This window comes from Ovis aries, chromosome Y, assembly GCF_016772045.2.
Source record: "Ovis aries strain OAR_USU_Benz2616 breed Rambouillet chromosome Y, ARS-UI_Ramb_v3.0, whole genome shotgun sequence".
NCBI classification, from domain to species: Eukaryota; Metazoa; Chordata; class Mammalia; order Artiodactyla; family Bovidae; genus Ovis; species Ovis aries.
The window spans coordinates 11,890,527-11,909,951 of NC_082741.1; the positions used below are offsets into that span (position 1 = coordinate 11,890,527).

General features: G+C 41.6%; 1 pseudogene; it reads left to right on the forward strand.

Moving 5' to 3' along the window:
- The first annotated feature begins 778 nt into the window (after positions 1 to 778).
- LOC132658907 (zinc finger protein 280B-like) lies at positions 779 to 18,649 on the forward strand (annotated as a pseudogene).
- The last annotated feature ends 776 nt before the right edge of the window (positions 18,650 to 19,425 follow it).

A 19,425-nucleotide genomic window follows, 5' to 3' on the forward strand; every position in this document is an offset into this window, starting at 1 on the left:
TGGGGTGAGATTATGAAGAGAGTTCATTCTTAATTTGCTAGGCCTGTGTTAGGTGCTTGACATTTAATTATGCTGTTTGTTAACTATGTATAGATACTTTATACTTTGAATTTGCTACCTATTTTCTCTATTAACATTTATTAAATTAGTATTTGTGAATCAGTTGTAATGTGCATTTAAGATATGTTTTCTTCCAATTTTACTACAAAACAAGATGCCATTGAATAGCTGATGGATATTAAAAAGAGCTGTTAGCCTTAAGTCTAAGAAATAAGCATGTTTGTTTTTAAGATACCAAATCACATTTAAAAGTTATAAATTTGCCGCAAAACATGCAGCTTGTGAGTGGCTAACTTAGAATTCCAGCTTAATCTTCTTTGACTCCGAAGTCCTTGTTTCTAAACATTGTACAATACTGCTTTTGTAAAACTACTCATCCTTTACATGTGATTTCACCAAATGATCAGTGGTGTTTTTTTTTTTCTTTTTTTAAATAGAAGAGATTAAAATCAACATGGGACAAAGCTATGATTCTAGAGTCATGTAGACTTGTAGTCATATGTTTTTCAACTGTCATTTAGTCTCTTTGAAGCTCAGTGTCTTTATCTGTAAAATAAGGGTGTTTATAACTACCCTAGAGTTTAGAGATAATCAAATAGTGCATTTTCTGTACTTAATTAATATGTAGTATGTTTATACTTAGGTATACTTAGGCAGTTTATATAAAGGAAGCAATGGGACTTGTGGCCACACCCTCCAATAATAAAAATGTATTTAAAATGTGGAAGAGCCACGTACGTTATGTGAAGAACAAGAGCCAGAACCACAGAAAACTGTGAGAAACCAAACAAGTAGATGATGAAGACACTGAACTGATCTTTGTTGGAGTGGAACATGTAAATGAAGATGCTGATGTGATCTTTGTTGGGATGACCTCAAATTCAGAACCAGTTGTTTCAAACATATTGAACAGTTACCCCAGGTTCATGTTCAAGGAGAAAAAGGTATGGTCACTTCAGGAAAGATAATGCTTACAAATTACAGCCTGTTAGTCATGTGACTCCAACATCAGAAGCAAAGACTGTCTTGCCAGTTTCTGACACTGAATCAAGATCAACAGCTAGTCCTATTATTATTGAGCCTTTGCCTAAAGCTGATTATAAAAATATTTCTCCACAGATAGTGCCTAACAGCTTTTCAGAGTTACGTTCTTCTTTGATTACCTTCACACGTTCATTGCAGCATCCAGTAGAAACAGCAGTTTATGAGGAGATATGAATAAAAGTCCTTGTGTACCTGAGAGACTTTCCACTTCTGAAACAAATAGCACAAATCCCAAAAGGCCTAAACTCTGTGATGGAATTATAAGGGAACATTCTATAGCTTTGTCCCCTTCAGGTATTTTTCATACAGTGACTACTCAGCAAAGCACACCAGACAGTGTCCATACCTCACCAAGCCATGTTCAGAATGGAGAACCTTGTCCAACAGTTTTTCCAAAGGACAATATTCATTGCAAGCCTGTAAGTCCTTTAGGGGAAAATGCACTGACAAAAACTGACTTTCCAAGTTTAGCAAGTCCAAACAATATTGTTGATCCCACAGAAGGAAATCTGATTGTGTTACTTCATGAGTTCTGCTATGGACAACATAGAGGAGACGGGCAGCCAGAACCGAAGACTCACACAGCCTTTAAATGACCCAGAAAGATGTTATGGGGAGGGAGGTGGGAGGGGGGTTCATGTTTGGAAATGCATGTATGAATTAAAGATTTTAAAATTTAAAAAATAAAAAACTAAAAAAAAATTAAAAAAAATAAATGCCTCAGCTACTTGAAAGTTCTAAAAAATGTCAAGTTTATGAGTCACATGAAGCACCATTTAGAACTTGAGAGGCAGAGAGGTGACAGCTGGAAAAACCACCCACCTGCCAGCATTGCCACCATCAGTTTCCTATTCCCTTCCAGCGGCAGTGTCACACTGAAAGTGTCCACACGCCCCAGGAGCCCTCCGCAGTCTGTCAAATCTGTGAGTTATCCTTTGAGACAGATCAGGTTCTCTTAGAGCACATGAAAAACAATCTTAAGCCTGGTGAAATGCCCTATGTATGCCAGGTTTGCAGTTACAGATCATCATTTTTTGCAGATGTGGATGCACATTTCAGAGCATACCATGGTAACACTAAGAATTTACTTTGCCCGTTTTGTCTCAAAATTTTTAAAACTGCAACAGCATACAGACGCCATCATAGAGGGCACTGGGAAAAGAGTTTTCACCAGTGTTCCAAATGTTGGCTACAGTTTTTAACTTCCAAAGAGGAAAGGGAGCACAAGACCCAGTGTCATCAAATGTTTAAGAAGCCTAAGCAGCTAGAAGGATTGTCTCCTGAAACAAAAACTGTTATTCAGGTATCACTGGAACCCCTTCAGCCAGGATTGGTGGAAATAGAATCCATTACTGTGAACACATCTGATTTTGAATCATCACCCCTCAAATCTAAAAGTAGGAGGTCAAAAAAAAAAAAGAAGTTAATTCTACTTTCAGTAAGTCTGAAGCAAGTATTTCAGTCGAAGTTAAAAAAAAAAACATTAAAAACAAACAAAAAATCCAATTATAGCATTATTCAATAGTATTAAATATAGTGAAACCAATGGGTAATTTATGTTTCTTTTCTTTTTAATTCATGAAGTTTCATCTGTGTTGGGGACTGGTAGATACAAGCTACTACATTTAGAATAAACAACAAGGTCCTATTGCAGAATGCACAGAGCTATACTTAGTATCCTGTGACAAAGTGTAGAAGGCTATAAAATAAGAATGTCTTTGTGTGTATCACTGAGTCAGTTTGCTGTACAGCATAGATGGGTAGCACATTTTAGAGCAAATAGACTTCAATTTAAAAAAGAGAGAGAGAGAAACATATGGTTTAGAATCCTGTTTCCTTAAAAAAATAAAAGAGAGAGAATAGAGAGATGTGAAGGAGGGATGGGAATTCCAACATCTAACAAATACAACCCATAATAACCTGGCAAAGTACTCCAGAAAGCCTTGGCATCCTGTCCTGTACAGCAAAGGAAGGGCTCGGGCAAAGAAACAGGTGTAGGTAGTACCTGTGAAGGGTCTAAAGGAACCTCACCTCGCTTGAGTAGATCCTGGTGCTGCTTCAGGGGGATTTGCCAACCACAGGAAGAGAGCTCTGAGGAGAGGTGATAAGAGATGAGGGGCAGGGTCCTGGAGAAACCATGGTCTGTACTTGGCCTGTCAGTACTGGCAGATGTGTTTTTATCCAGGTGAGAAGGCAGCAAGTATGCATGCATGTGGAGCTCAAGTTTTGCTGTAAAACTGTCAATTAGTGCCATCCACACAGATGCATCACTATCTGTATATGTTTTGTTTGATCTGAAAGTTGAGATGTTATTTAAAAATATATTATCTGGTTTTCATATAATTGTCTTAACACGTAAAAAGTATGTGTGTGTGAGTGTGTGTGTGTGTGTTGAGAGAGAATGAGAGAGGAGGAGACAGGAAAAGTAACAACCCATACTGATGTGTGTGTGTGTGTGTGTGTGTGTGTGTGTGTGTGTGTTGAGAGAGAATGAGAGAGGGGAAGAGAGGAAAAGTAACAACCCATACTGATATTTCATGTCATTTGTAAGTTTGAAAGCTCTAGTATTATACATATAATCTGTAGAATGTTTTAGCAATGTAATTTTCAATTGTTTTCATGTCTTGAAGATCTCAGTATTAATATAGCCAGATAGGAATGGCTTTGTTATGGTATGGTCCCATGTGGTGCTGAACTCTCCAAAGTGCCTTTGTTGGGCTGATCTAAGATAACCTGGCTCCGAAAGCCTGATGTGGAGAAGTTGATAGAGAAGCTGTGATGTGAGTTTGGAGCAGACATGGGAGTTGGTCAGTGGAGAGCTGTGGTTTCTTGTTCCAGTTGAGGAAGAGGCACACATTCGCTCCAGTCATGGAGCCATGGCAGAAGGAACACTGTCTCAGAGTCTTTATCTAGCCCAGGGACATCTAAAGGAAGACAACTATTAAAATGCCTATGTTTGGTGAGTGGCCCCTACAAGCATCAAGGAGGCCCTGTGTATCATTGACTGTAGTTGGAGAAGCAGAGATAGTTAATAGAATGAGGCCTGGTGCCCGTGGACCTCGTTGTTGAGTGATCAGAAGGGGAATTATATTCATTCTGTTCCCTTTCCCATTTGACTGGCCTTTAGGCGAAGGCGATGGCACCCCACTCCAGTACTTTTGCCTGGAAAATCCCAAGGAAAAAGAAGCCTGGTGGGCTGCACTCCATGGGGTCACAAAGAGTCAGACACAACTGAGCTACTTCACTTTCATTTTTCACTTTCATGCATTGGAGAAGGAAATGGCAATCCACTCCAGTGTTCTTGCCTGGATAATCCCAGGGACTGGGGAACCTGGTGGGCTGACGTCTGTGGAGTCACACAGAATCGGACATGACTGAAGCAAATTAGCAGCAGCAGCAGCAGCAGTCAGAGTGAAGTAGCCATATCTGTCTCAGTCTCAGTAGTAAAGCAAGTTAAGATTCCCAAGGAAAAATGCCTTGAGGTCCAATTTGATTTGTCCTAGACCCATAGTTTTAACTGAAATGATCAAACATGGGGAATCTGTTCAGTTTATGAATTGGGCAGAATTTAATTCTCTTACCCTTAAGCTACAGTGGAGTTGTCTGAGAATAGTAAATGTAGTGGATAAAAATGGTCCAGGGTGATTAAACCCTTTATAAAACTTTTTTTCCAGTTACATGTGTCTTACCCTAGTTGAACATGTGAAGATTTCAGTTGTATATCTTCTCTTGCCTTGGACTTGAATGTATTACAGTTAACTGTTAATTCTTTGTGTGTGTAATTTCCCATTTTATCAAACTAATACTGAGTTTTGGTCTTACCTGACACAGTCTGATATGCAGGAATTGCCTAATTTATTTCAGTAATAATCAGGTCATAGAATTATTTTGTTTCCTCTTATCTATCCAACTATCTAATCTGTGATTATACTTGTGGAAATCTTTTTTCTTGCATTCTCCAAGGGCTCTTTCACAGACCTGTGGGGTACCCTCTAAGAATTGGTTCCTGAACATCAGCACACTTGGCTGCCTCCGTGGGTTCCTGGAGTTGAGTCTCCTCCTGGAGATGAATGTCATCCCTTCTCCACTTCTGGCACAGTTACCTAGCAATCTCTGTGCACCATTCAAGGAAGCTGGGATCCTGGCTGTAGACCTATGTCAGGAGAAATCTCTCCATTTCCTCTTCCTTTCTTGTCCTCTTTATTTCTCCCCATTCTTATTCCCCCCCCCCCGACTCCTCAATTTATTTAAATTCTCTAAACTTTCACAAAATGCTTGAAAGTGGTAATCACCAAGGTGTTAGCATCCCTCCTAGAACTGAAGAGGAAGGACTACAGATAACTAAGCTGTAGAGAGTCTATTGTCTGCATTTTAGGTGATTGCCTGAGTGTAAGTTATATTGTATTTATTTACTCAATGCTTCATTGATTGATTTGCACTTTGATTATTTTACTAGGCCTTTTCAGTTAGTTTGCTTAGGCCAAAGCACTTTGCTAAGTGTCAGCTTAAACTACTTTCTTTAGGTGTAGAAAGAGTGTGTGTGTGTGTGTATTCTGGCGTCAGGTGAAAACTTCTATGTATAAATAAATGTGCAGACTTTTGTATACGTATCTCCTTTATTCTATTACTATAGTAATAGTAATACTGTTGTTTGCTCTGAAGTATGCTCCTAAGGAGTATACATTGTTATTTATTGCCAACTAAAAAGGTTCCAGTGATATGGTCCCTGACCACCTCCTCTTTTCCATTCTCTGTCATTCTACTCTATTTTCCCCACTGGTGCACTGGCATTGCTTTTCCTTAAGCAAATTCCATTTCTTCCTGATCCAAAGACTTTGCAACTGCTTCACAAAATTTTAGCAATCAGAATCCAGCAACACATTAGAAAGATCATACACCATGACCAAATGGGCTTTATCTCAGGGGTGCAAGGACTCTTGAATATCCACAAATCAATCAATGTAATTCACCACATTAACAAATTGAAAAATAAAAGCCATATGACTATCTCAATAGATGCAGAGAAAGCCTTTGATAAAATTCAACATTCATTTATGATAAAAGCTCTCCAGAAAGCAGGAATAGAAGGAACATACCTTAACATAAAAGCTATATATGAAAAACCCACAGCAAACATTATCCTCAGTGGTGAAAAATTGAAAGAATTTCCCTAAAGTCAGGAACAAGACAAGGATGTCCACTTTCTCCGCCACTATTCAACATAGTTCTGGAAGTTTTGGCCACAGCAATCAGAGCAGAAAAAGAAATAAAAGGAATCCAATTTGGAAAAGAAGAAGTAAACACTCATTGTTTGTAGATAACATGATCCTCTGCATAGAAAACCCTAAAGACTCCATCAGAAAATTACTAGAGCTAAACAATGAATACAGTAAAGTTGCAGGATATAAAAACAACACAAAGAAATCCCTTGCATTCCTATACACTAATAATGAGAAAGTAGAAAAAGAAATTAAGGAAACAATTCCATTCACCATTGCAACGAAAAGAATAAAATACTTAGGAATATATCTACCTAAAAACTAAAGACCTATATATAGAAAACTATAAAACACTGATGAAAGAAATCAAAGAAGACACTAATAGATGGAGAAATATACCATGTTAATAGATCAGAAGAATCAATATAGTGAAAATCAGTATACTACCCAAAGCAATCTACAGATGCAATGCAATCCCTATCAAGCTACCAGTGGTATTTTTCACAGAGCTAGAACAAATAATTTTACAATTTGTATGGAAATACAAAAAAAAACTCAAAAAGCCAAAGCAATCTTGAGAAAGAAGAATGGAACTGGAGGAATCAACCTGCCTGACTACCATCTCTAATACAAAGCCACAGTCGTCCAGATAGTATGGTACTGGCACAAAGACAGAAATATAGGTCAATGGAACAAAACAGAAAGCCCAGAGATAAATACACACACCTATGGACACCTCATCTTCGACAAAGGAGGCAAGAATATACAGTGGATTAAAGACAATCTCTTTAACAAGTGGTGCTGGGAAAACTGGTCAACCACATTTAAAAGAATGAAACTAGAACACTTTCTAACACTGTTCACAAAAATAAACTCAAAATGGATTAAAGATATAATGTAAGACCAGAAACTTTAAAACTCCTAGAGAAGAACATAGGCAAAACACTCTGACATAACTCACAGCAGGATCCTCTATGATCCACCTCCCAGAATACTGGAAGTAAAATAAAAAATAAATAAATGGGATCTAATTAAAATTAAAAGCTTCTGCACAACAAAGGAAACTATAAGCAAGGTGAAAAGACTGCCTTCGGAATGGGCGAATGAGGGGGGGGGCACTCCGCAGAAAGAGAGAGGCAGTGGAACTTCCCTCAGCAAAGCCGAGGGGTCCTGAGGAGAGGTGGGCCTACTGTCCACCAACCCAGCCCCTCGGCAAGTGAGAGACAATCAGACGCAACAGGGGTTCCATCTGAGCAGTTCCGCTTTATTGCCACAAAATCTTGGTTTATATAGGCAAGCAAGGGGGTTCTGCGAGAGACCTCCCTTAGTTGCACCAATCACGTTAAAGATCAAATTATAATATGCATATAAGGTCAAGTCGTCATGAGCTTAGCAGGAGTCTATGGTAATCACGCACTGTCCACGTGTATGGAAGTCAAGAGAGCCGATCAAAAACTTTAACATAGACCACGTCCCTATCTCTTCCGACGGATGCCGTCTTGGCTTCCAACCACAAAAGCTAGCCCCCCCCCTTTTTTTAAGGTTTCCATGTAGGGCTCCACATCTCCCCCTTTTTTATTTTATTTAAGCCCTCATGACATTTGTATTGATGTTCTGTAGAGCAAGGCATTGAGCTATAGGTGGCCAAACTCCAGCCTCGCCAGCCCCTGTCACGGCTGTGCCTGTCTTAGGTTGCCCTCCTCTGAGGGTCTTACCCATCATTAGCTATCCAGCCACCTCTGGGGGGGTAGGCGGAATCTTTCTAGATTATGGGTATCTAGAACTCTATTTATCTGTCCCAGTTAATCTCTAGAAGGGCTAAATTAATCCAGGGGTTTTGTGGATGCCTAAAGTGGGACTCCTTTTCCATGACCTGGGCAAGCATAATGATTTTTTTACTGTAAGCACCTATTGTGGGCTGTGAGATTTTTTACCTTTAACATTCAACAAACAGAATAACAAAAACAAGCAAATAGAAGGCATTTTTTAAACCAGGTAAATGGACTTTGTACCCAGTCCCATAGGTCCATTGCTCCCTTTTTCACCTGTTAGAGTCTCATTTAACACTGCAAAAACTGTCAGACAAAAGCTGGGGTATCTCACATCGCAGTCTATGCACGCCAAGACACTCAACGTCTCGATCACTCTGGAGTGGAGATCAAGCTGTTGTTGGAGTCCCGTTATGGCGAATCTCAGGTGTTTGAGCTGGTTTGAAATCCTTGAGCAGAGACAGTGGATATGTTGTTTATAACCTTGATGGTCTGAGCGTGTTGAACTCTCAGCACGGATGCTGACACTGTTGTACCCTCATGGTTGATGGTTTTGTGTGTCGTTAAACCCAGACTTTATTTATTTTTTCTTTTTTTAAAATTTTATTTATTTATTTATTTTTACGTTATTTTACTTTACAATACTGTATTGGTTTCGACTTTAAAGATTCTAAAAACTGTTGCACAGCCATGGCAATGATGAAGGTCAGTAAGGAGAGGATAGGTAATCCGACAATAGCCAGGAGCAGTGTCCACCAGGATTGCCACATTGATGATCTGAAATGAAAGAAATGATCTCCTCAAGAACTTTTTGTTCTTGGGCTCAATATGTGAGTGTCTCTTTAATCTGTGTCACACTTTGAGATTTGACCTCTCTGTTGTGGTGTAAATTTAAGATTCCTTGATGGAACCCAAATAGGGCTGGGAACCCCAATGGGGAATACACATCCGAATCCTCTTCCCATTGTAAGGAGTGGATCTGGCCCCTTCCACTGGCCAGTGATGGGGTCTTTCCATCTCACTTGTATTTCAGGTTTTATTTCTTGGTTAGACCAATGTTTTTGAAAACATGGTATCAGTTCATTTTTTGAAAAATTTAAAATGTTTAGCATAAAGAGTGCCATTCCAAGTTGCTGGTGAGGGCTTATTCCCCCTTTTTGTTTTTGTAATTGAGCCTTTAAATTTTGATGGTGGCGCTCAATTATGGCTTGTCCCTGGGGGTTATGTGAGATTCTGGTGTTATGAAGAATGTGCCATTGTCAGAAGAATTTCTGTAAGCTCTGGCTGATGAAGCAAGGGAAGGGCCATTTTCTGTTTTTATTTGATGGGGAAGGCCCAATGTCGCAAAACATTGTAAAAATTGGCTTTTAGCATGTTTTGCTTTTTCTCCTGTGTGGGCAGTAGCCCAACAGGCATAAGAGTAAGTGCCAATATACACAAAAACATACTTAAGTTTTCCAAAAGGAGAATAATAGGTCACATCAGTTTGCCACAGCACATTGGGTCTTAGCCCTCGAGGGTTTACTGCTGGGGGCTGTAAAAGCTGTACTTGTAAATAAGGAAGACAGGATTTACAAGTATGTATAATTTTATTTAATTTTCTAATAGAGATCTGTGGAAATCTTTTATGTAGCCCTCTCCAATTTATATGAGTAAGATCGTGAAGATCATAAGCATCTTGTAAGTTATAAGCTTGAATTGTAAGGGAGGCCGCTCTATTGGCCAGGGAATTTCCCATTGAAAGCAATCCGGGTAAATTTTGATGACCCCTAAGATGGTGTACATAAATGGGGTTAACCCGTTCAAGTAACAGGGTACGGACTTGTATCATAAGGGGAGTAATAGGATTGTTATCTAGTCGTATGTGAGAATTTAGCAATCCTGGAAGCAAATTTACTACATAAAGACGGTCAGAAAACAGATTCATGGGTTCAGGGACTTTTGTGAGTGCCATGACAACAGCAAATAATTATTTAAACTGTGCGGATCCCTCACAAGGCCCAAAATACTCTCGTATACGTTCATCTGGCTGTTGTGATAGCTGTGGTGGCTGGAACACGACGGCTGCTGCACCATTCTTTCCTCCATCAGAAAAAACATTGAAGGCATCTGGTATAGGCTTAAAGAGAAATAATTGGGGTGCCCTCCAATCTAGGCAACCAAAAGAAGTAACCCATTTGTGTGGCCCATAATGACAGTCAAGGATGCCTAGGTACCCCTCCAGGGCTAAAGCTATTCTCCCATTGTTTCTTTGGATCCATTCAAAATCTGATAGTCTGTGTGGGATAACAATCTTATCAGGTTCATGCACATGGCATCAGACTGCAATATGTCTTCCCTTCCGTATTAAGTCAGCCATTTGATCTATACAGGTATAGACTCGGGGAGTTCCCCCCAAGGATATGTGAACCCATTGTAGAGGCTTTCCCCCCCGGACCAAGTCTGCCATAATTAAGGACGGACTAGGCAGGACCCACAATTGTAGACTCTCTTCAGGAGTATACCTGGTAAGCTGGGCCACATTGAGGGCCATTTGTCTTGAAAGATCTTTTTATGGGAAGGTAGAAGTGTTATCTCATCATTGGGCTGTCTATCTTTTAATAGATCAAAGAGGGGCAAGAGTTGACCTGTGGAAACAGGGGTCCAGCGTCGTAGCCAATTGAGTTCTCCCAAGACCCGTTGTAGGCCAGTCAGGGAGTAGGAATCTTGGATGTATAGCTGGGGTTTTAGGGGGCTCACACCTTCTAGGGACAGCTGAGATCCCAGAATCTTAAAAGGTGGGACAACCTGGACTTTGTCAGAGGATATATGGAGTCTCCCTTTTGATAGACACTTTCGTAAAATTTTATATGTTTCTGTCAGCTGTTCAGCAGGAGGAGCACCCAAGATGATATCATTCATATAAACATACAATTTAATATATGTCAGACCTCTAACTGGCTGGAGAAGATCTTATACATATTTTTGACAATAGGCAGGGCTGTTTGCCATTCCCTGTGGTAAAACTGTCCATTCAAAACGCTCATCAGGCCCCTCAAAGTTAGTAGAGGTTACCAAAAAAGCAAACTTTTCACAATCTTGGGATTGTAGAGGTATAGAATAGAAACAGTCTTTAATATCTGTTACTGTAAGACATAGATTACTAGGAATAGCTGGTATCCAGGGTAACCCCCTTAGGGGTGTCCCTTGGATGATCATTCTCTCATTGATCTTTCTAAGATCTTGTAACATCCTCCATTTTCCCAAGGATTTTTTAATTACAAATATTGGGGTATTCCAAGGGCTAGTAGAAGGGAAGATATGTCCCAAATTTAGTTGTTCAGAGATGATTTCTATAAGGGCTTGTAACTTCGTGGATGGAAGAGGCCACTGCTCCACCCGTATTGGGGGTCTGGGTTTCCATTGTATAGGAGGGACCTGGGGGCAGTAGCCCTTAGGATTGGGGGGAGCACCTTCCATCGGGTTAGAGGCTCTCCCTTATGAAGTTTATCAAATCCAGAATCTTCCCTATAGTTTGGTATGGGAAAATTTTTACAATGTTGTTGATATTTTTCCTCATCGAGGTCATCATAAAGGCCCTTGTGATTAGTGGTAATATATACATTTGCTTGTCCCAAAATATCCTGGCCAAGCAGATTTGCATTTAATCCAGAAGCTATCAGGGGCCAGACCTCTCCTGTAGAACCATCAACATCTTTCCAAGGGACCCACTCAGCAGTCTCCTTAGATCGAGTGTTCCCCCCAATGCCCAATAATTGAGGCCCAGGGACCAATTTCCAATTAGGTTGGACCTCCTCTGCCCTGAGGACGTCCCGATCAGCTCCTGTGTCGATCAGACATCGAAATCTCTTTCCTCCTATGGTAATATCCATTTTAGGCCTTAATCCAGGTCCAATAGGCACAGCCCAATTGGCTCTGGGGGGCTCTTTGGCCTTAGTGATCCCCGTTTGCCTTATAGGGGGTCAGAGCAAGCCACATCCAGGGAAGGGTTTTTGAAGCAACTTTTCAATATGATCTGGTAAGAAATGAGGTCCCCCTTTGGGTGATGGGGCTGGGGGTTGCCCCTCATCTAGTTTAAAATCTAGCCATCATTATCATACTTAGATTTGCACTCTGCCCTCCAGTGATATCCCTTCCTACATCGCGGGCATGGAGTAGCGGGGGGTCTCTGACCAGTAGGTCTTCCCCCGACCTGAGGGTACTCCTACTTAAAGTGTCCCTCCTGTCCACAGCCAATGCATCGACCCAACTTTTGGGGGGATTAGGGGTCCCTTAGATACGGTCCCCCCAGAGGCCATCATAGTGGAGAGGGCCTTGGTCATCACCTCGGTAAGAGCTTCAGTCTGAGCCTGAAGGGCAGTTGAAATAGAGCAGGTCTGATGGCTCTGTGTCCCCAAATCTTTGGTGGCTACAATCCATCGCTCCATAGAGCAGTTTTTCTGTCCTGTGCAAGCCAACTTATGGTCTGAGTTCATCCCTTCCCAGACTAATAGCCTAACAAATTGATCTCTCAGGGGCCCTGGAGGAAATTTTCTCTGAATACTCTTTTCCACCTATGAAGGTGGAGAGGTCTTCATTATTTTTTTGAGTGATGCCCTATATAGGGGGGCTCACTGGGGCCCTCCACAAGCTTTTTCCAGGTGGCTAGGCATATGGCCCGTACCTGATCTGTATAAGGAGCAGGAATAGTGGCCTGTTGAGGTCCCATACTCCATTGATCTGCCATCCCTGACAACATCCCAAAAGTCACCGGGATAGCAGGGTTGGCAGCTTGATTTCTTTTTGCCTGAGCATGACACTCTTCCTTGAGAAAGGCACACCATTTGATATAGGTGTTGCTGGGAAGCACTGCCTTACATAGTATCTTCCAGTCTTGGGTCATACAAGGTTGATGAGCCAGGCCCTGGAAAATAGTTTCCACCCATAGGGAGTTTGGGCCATCCTCTGCCACTGCCTTTTTGAGCTCTTTTAAATCACTGGTCTCCCAGGGGTACCAGGCTGCCGGCTTATTCCCCCTCGGGTTAACGTTTACAGGAAAGGCTTGAGTCGGGCCAGTAAAGGGCAGCAAGGATCCCCAAGGGTTCTTGGGATATGCTCTCCCTCTCCAAGAGCCCTCATTGTCTTTCCCACCCAAGGTGCTCCTGAAACTTCCTCAAATGGGGGAGGCAAGGAGAGGCACAAGTCTCTCCCCTGGGCTCCTGGTCTCGAGACATCAGAGGGGTCTCTATTCTCTTCCACCCCTTTATTATCCCCGAAAGGCTCCCATGGCCCACTATTAGCTCTAGAGTCTTTATCCCCTACAGTCTCTTTTGCTATATTTTGGTCAGACATGACTCATTCCTCGTCTAACTTTTCCCATTGTTTTTCTGATTTAGAATTGGGCGTACCCTTATCAGTGACATGCTCCTCGCTCCGTGAAAGCAGAGCTTGAGGGCCAAAATGGTCAAACAGAACCCTATGGGGGTCTCCTCACCGTGTTGAACCTCTCGCCACCTAGCAAGTGTTTGTACTCGATCCCAAGTGTCCCAAGAGAACAGGTTAGCCGAAGCAACCCAGGGGCTAACTGTACAATAGTCCCCCAGACCATAATGGCCTGAGCATCAGCAATCTCAAGTCCCCTGCTTATGAGCATATATCTCAGTGCCCTGAGTGAGGGCTCATCAGATTTTCCAATATTATTTCCCATGCTGCAGAGAGAGTAGAAAGAAAAGTCACTGAGGACAACAACCAAAAATCCTATGGGAGAGGTGGCGGCCAGAAAGCTGGGCTTGTAGTATGCTTTTGAAACTGTTTATGTGCCTGCATTGTTGCACAGAAGTTTTCTTGTGGTGGGCGGGCACCCTAGAGGTTTCTAGCCTGTTCTGTGACCCCCTCATCCTGTCACGGGAGTCTTCAAGTGGCAGGCGCCCTAATGGCCTTTAAGTGACTGACCCATGCCCACAGGGAAGATTTTAGGCCATGTCCTCAGTTATAAAAGATTAAAGGGGAGTTTCACCTGGTTGGGCTCTGGTTACTGAGGCTCACTTTTTGTGGGGCCTTCAAAGTCCACAAGAGAGTGGCCTTAGCCAGGACTTATCAATTGCTTCCACAACTGCTCACCTGTTCACTGAAACTCCAGAAAAAGGAATTAAGGACAGATCAGGAAAAAAGAAAGAAAATGTCAGGAGAGTTTTTTGCTGCTTCCCTTAAAGCAGAGGGGGACTCACCTTGAAATCCGGATTACCTTGGGTGATACTCCTCTAAAGGGGAGCTCCGCGCTGTGACCAGCCTAGGGTCCTTCGTCGCTCCTCTTTCAGAGCCGCACGGTGACACCATCTCCATCCATCCCCATGCCCCGCGTTGGGCGCCAGTTTCTGCGGGGGGCGCTCCACAGAAAGAGAGAGGCAGTGGGACTTCTCTCCGCAAAGCCGAGGGGTCCCGAGGAGAGGTGAGCCTGCTGTCCACCAACCCAGCCCCTCGGCGAGCGAGAGACAATCAGACGCAACAGCGGTTTCGTCTGAGCAGTTCCACTTTATTGCCACAAAATCTTGGTTTTTATAGGCAAGCAAGGGGGTTCTGCGAGGGACTTCCCATAGTTGCACCAATCACGTTAAGGAATCAAATTATAATATGCCATAGTTACACCAATCACGTTAAAGGTCAAATTATAATATGCATATAAGGTCAAGGCATCATGAGCTTAACAGGAGTCTATGGTAATCATGCCCTGTCCACATGTACGGAAGTCAAGAGAGCCAATCAAAAACTTTAACATAGACCACGCCCTTATCTCTTCTACTGGATGCTGTCTTGGCTTCCAACCACAAAAGCTAGCCCCTTTTTTTTAAGGTTTCCCACGTAGGGCCCCACAGGAGAAAATAATATCAAATCAAGCAACTGAGAAACAACTAATCTCAAAAATATACAAACAATTTATGCAGCTCAATTCCAGAAAAATAAATGACCCAATCAAAAAATGGGCTAAAGAGCTAAATAGACATTTCTCCAAAGAAGACATACAGATGGCTAACAAGCACATGAAAAGATGTTCAACATCACTCATTATCAGAGAAATGCAAATCAAGACCATAATGAGGTACCATTTCACACCAGTCAGAATGGCTGTGATCCAAAAGTCTACAAGCAATAAATGCTGGACACAGTGTGGAGAAAAGGGAACCGTCCTACACTGTTGGTGGAAATGCAAACTAGTACAGCCACTATGGAGAACAGTGTGGAGATTCCTTAAAAACTACAAATAGAACTGCCTTATGACCCAGCAATCCCACTGCTGGGTATACACACCGAGGAAACCAGAATTGAAAAATACACATGTACCCCAATGTTCATCGCAGCACTGTTTATAATAGCCAGGACATGGAAGCAACCTAGATGTCCATCAGCAGAAGAACGGATAAGAAAGCTGTAGTACATATACACAATGGAGCATTATTCAGCCATTAAAAAGAATACATTTGAATCAGTTCTAATGAGGTGAATGAAACTGGAGCCGATCATACAGAGTGAAGTAGGTATAATATACTGTATAGTATACAGTATACTAACACATATATATGGGATTTAGAAAGATGGTAATGATAACCCTATATGCGAGACAGCAAAAGAGACACAGATGTAAAGAACAGACTTTTGGACTCTGTGGGAGAGGGAGAGGGTGGGATGATTTAAAAGAATGGCTTTGAAACATATATACTATCATGTAAGAAACGAATCACTAGTCTAGGTTCGATACAGGATACAGGAGGCTTGGGGCTGGTGCACTGGGATGACCCAGAGAGATGATATGGGGAGAGAGGTGGGAGGGGGGTTCAGGATTCGGAACCCATGTACACCCCTGGTGGATTCATATCAATGTATGGCAAAATCAATACAGTATTGTAAAGAAAAAATAAAATAAAAAAAATAATAATATATTATTTAAAAAAAGAAAAAAAAAGAATGTGTTTTTTTTGTTTGTTTGTTTCAATTTCAATAGATGTAAATCTTTACTATAAACTTTTAAATCTCAGCCTGTATCATTCTTGGGAATATATTGTTATAAAATTATACATAACACTATTTTACTACCTTAAATATAGTTTATTATCTTTTTATTTCTTTTTAATAGCTGTAGGTCTAAGTCATTACTTTCTTATCCACTGAAATGATATATACAATTATATATGTATAATTATACATACATTTGTACTACTCTTCCAAATCTTAGAATATTGTCGATTTTATACTTAAATAAACCAACTTTAAGGTTTTTTTTAATAAAAAAATAAAATTTGTTTCCAAACTCCCAACAGAAATTTTATACCAAAGTGAGTTTAACTAATTTACATTCTCATGATCAATATATAGAAATTCGACTGATCTACCCATAACACATGGTGTCAGCTGGGTTAGATGTGTGACAATTTAATGAGCACAAACCCGCAATTTTATTGCAGTCTTTCTTTAAAAACTGTTTTCAAGGATAGCTGATTTACAATGTTGTGTTAACATCTGCTGTACAGCAAACTGATTCGTAATAAACATTCCCTCATATTATTTTCCATGATGGCTTACCACAGAATATTGAATGTACCTCTCTGTGTTATATAGTCAATTCAGTTCAGTAGCTCAGCTGTGTCCAATTTTTTTGACCCCCATGGACTGCAGGACGCCAGGCTTCCCTGTCCACCTTCAACTCCTGGAGCTTCCTCAAACTCATGTCCATCAAATCCTTGATACCATGCAACCATCTCATCCTCTGTCGTCCTCTTCTCCTCCTGCCTTCAATCTTTCCCAGCACCAGGATGTTTTCCAGTGAGTCTATTCTTTGCGCAAGTTGTCTAAAGGATTGGAGCTTCAGCTTCAGCATCAGCCCTTCCAGTGAATTTTCAGGACTGATTTCTTTTAGGATGAACTGTTTGGATCTGCTTGCAGTCCAAGTGACTCTCTCAGAGTCTTCTCCAACATCAAAGTTCAAAAGCATTAATTCTTTAGTGCTCAGCTTTCTTTATGTGCTCTACTATAGGACTTTCTTTATTCATCCCATATAGAATAGCTTGCATCTGCTAACCCCAAATCCCTAATGTTTTCTTTTCCCCCACCGACCCCCTTTGTAACCACAAATGTGTTTCCACATAGCCTCATTTTAAATTAAAACCAAAACAAAACATTCTTGTGTGCATTTCCAGCATTGATATGATTTGAAAAACAGAAGTTAAGCTCATATACCCAAAAATTCACCCTCTGGCAGTGTCTGGTTTAGCAGCTTTTAGTAAATTAACAGCACCACTATCTCATTCCACAACATTTCCGTCACCCACAAAAGAGCTCCACACACCTGGGAAAGACTGCCATCCTCCCAACCTTCACCCACCTTTCCAGTATCTCCAGGGATCTGCCTGTTCTAGGCAGTATCTATCCACAGAATTATGCAACAAGATGCTTTTTACGATATTGTTAAATACGTCTAGTTCCCTCGTTTTTACAGCTGTTAGACATAAAACAGTAAGATTTATTCACTCAATCGTGTCTAACTCTCTGTAACCCCATAGATTGTTGACTGCCAGGATCTTCTGTCCATGGGAATGTCCAGGCAAGATTATTGGAGTGGGTTGCCATTCCTTTCTCCATGGCATCTTCCCAACCCAGGAATCAAACATGTGTCTCCTGCACTGCAGACAGAGTCTATACTATCTAAGCCAGCAGAGAAGCCATAAAACATAAAACTGATATACAAGTGACATGAGAGTAAAAACATTCAGCCTACGTTTATTTAACAGCTTTGCTGGGAATGAACTGTTATTCTCTTGGCCCCAGACACCCCACATCATGTAGGTGAAGTTGCCGTGGGTTTCCACATGTCACATAAGGACTCACTGCTCCTCTCTGCAAGGACAGGGGCTACAGTTCTGATGGCAAGGCACACTGAGGGCTCATTCCCTGTGTATGGAGACAGCTGGGTTCTTGTGTGAGCTTGGACTCAACCTTTTGTCCCTGCTGGGGACATTCAGCTCATCACCTCCAACAATGTGACCCAAAAACACACAACATGTGACCATCCAGAACATCCTGGTAAGAATTTGAAGATTTCTTAATGGGTACAAGCTTTTAAACATGAGTAGAAAATGTAGTTACAAATGAAGACGTTATAAACAGCACCACATGTTGAGCCCAGGACCTTCTCATGGCTGCTTCTCCTCATCTCAGGGAGCACGGAGGTCCGTCAGCAAGGCTCCATGGAGACACTCCACCACCTGGACTCCACCCTGGAAAGTTCAAACTGGGCCTTCATCTTGTGATCATCGCACTGTGACTTCCTATTTACTCTGCAAGGCAGTCAGAAGGGAAAGCTTCAACTTCCCCCTTAGCTCACTGAATTCAGGCCAGAAAAGCAAGCAGCACATGATGCTGGAACACTCTCCTATTATGAATCCTTCTGATGAGCAAGCAGCCTGTGAGGGCATGCAAGCTCACTCCTGTGCATGGAAGAAACTTATGAACACCAACGGGAAAATTATGGCTGGGGGCAACTGGGAGATTGAGATTGACACATACATACTATTGATGAAGAAAGCTTGAATAAATAGGGAAAGCAGTTGCTCAGTTGCATCTTATTGTGACCGCATGGACTGTAGCCTGCCAGGCTCCTCCTTCCATGGGATTCTCCTGGCAAGAATACTAGAGTGGGTATGCATTCCTTTCTCCAGGGTATCTTCGTGGCCTATGGGCTGAGCCGGCGTCTCCCAAGTTGCAGGCAGATTCTTTACCCTCTGAGCCACAAGGTAAGCCCATACAGTATTAATGGAAAAGTAAAAGTCACTCAGTCATGGCCAACTCTTTACAACCCCATGGACATTCCATGTAATTCTCAGGCCAGAAGACTGAAGTGGGTAGCCTTTCCCTTCTCCAGGAGATCTTCCCAAGCCAGGTCTCCTGCATTGCAGGCAGATTCTTTACCAGCTAAGCCGCAAGAGAAGCCACACTATTGATGCTATGTATAAAATATGTAATTCTTAAGAACCTATTGTATAGCACGGGGAACTCAGTGCTTTGTGGAGATCTAAATGAGAAGAAAATTTTTTAAAGACAGCACATATATCCATCTGCATCTGTATACATAGCTGATTCACTTTGCTGTACAGCAGAAACTAACACAACATTGTAAAGCAAATATACTCCAGTAAAAATTAATTAATAAAAAAAGAAGACTTGACATCAGGCTCTGAACACCATGCCACCTCTCAGGGGAAGTTGTACAGGGAGATGACCCTCAGCTGGACTTAACAGTGTTCATGGATTTACTATGGAAGCACATTTTTACCTAAAGAGCATGATTTCAAACAGATTTCACCTTC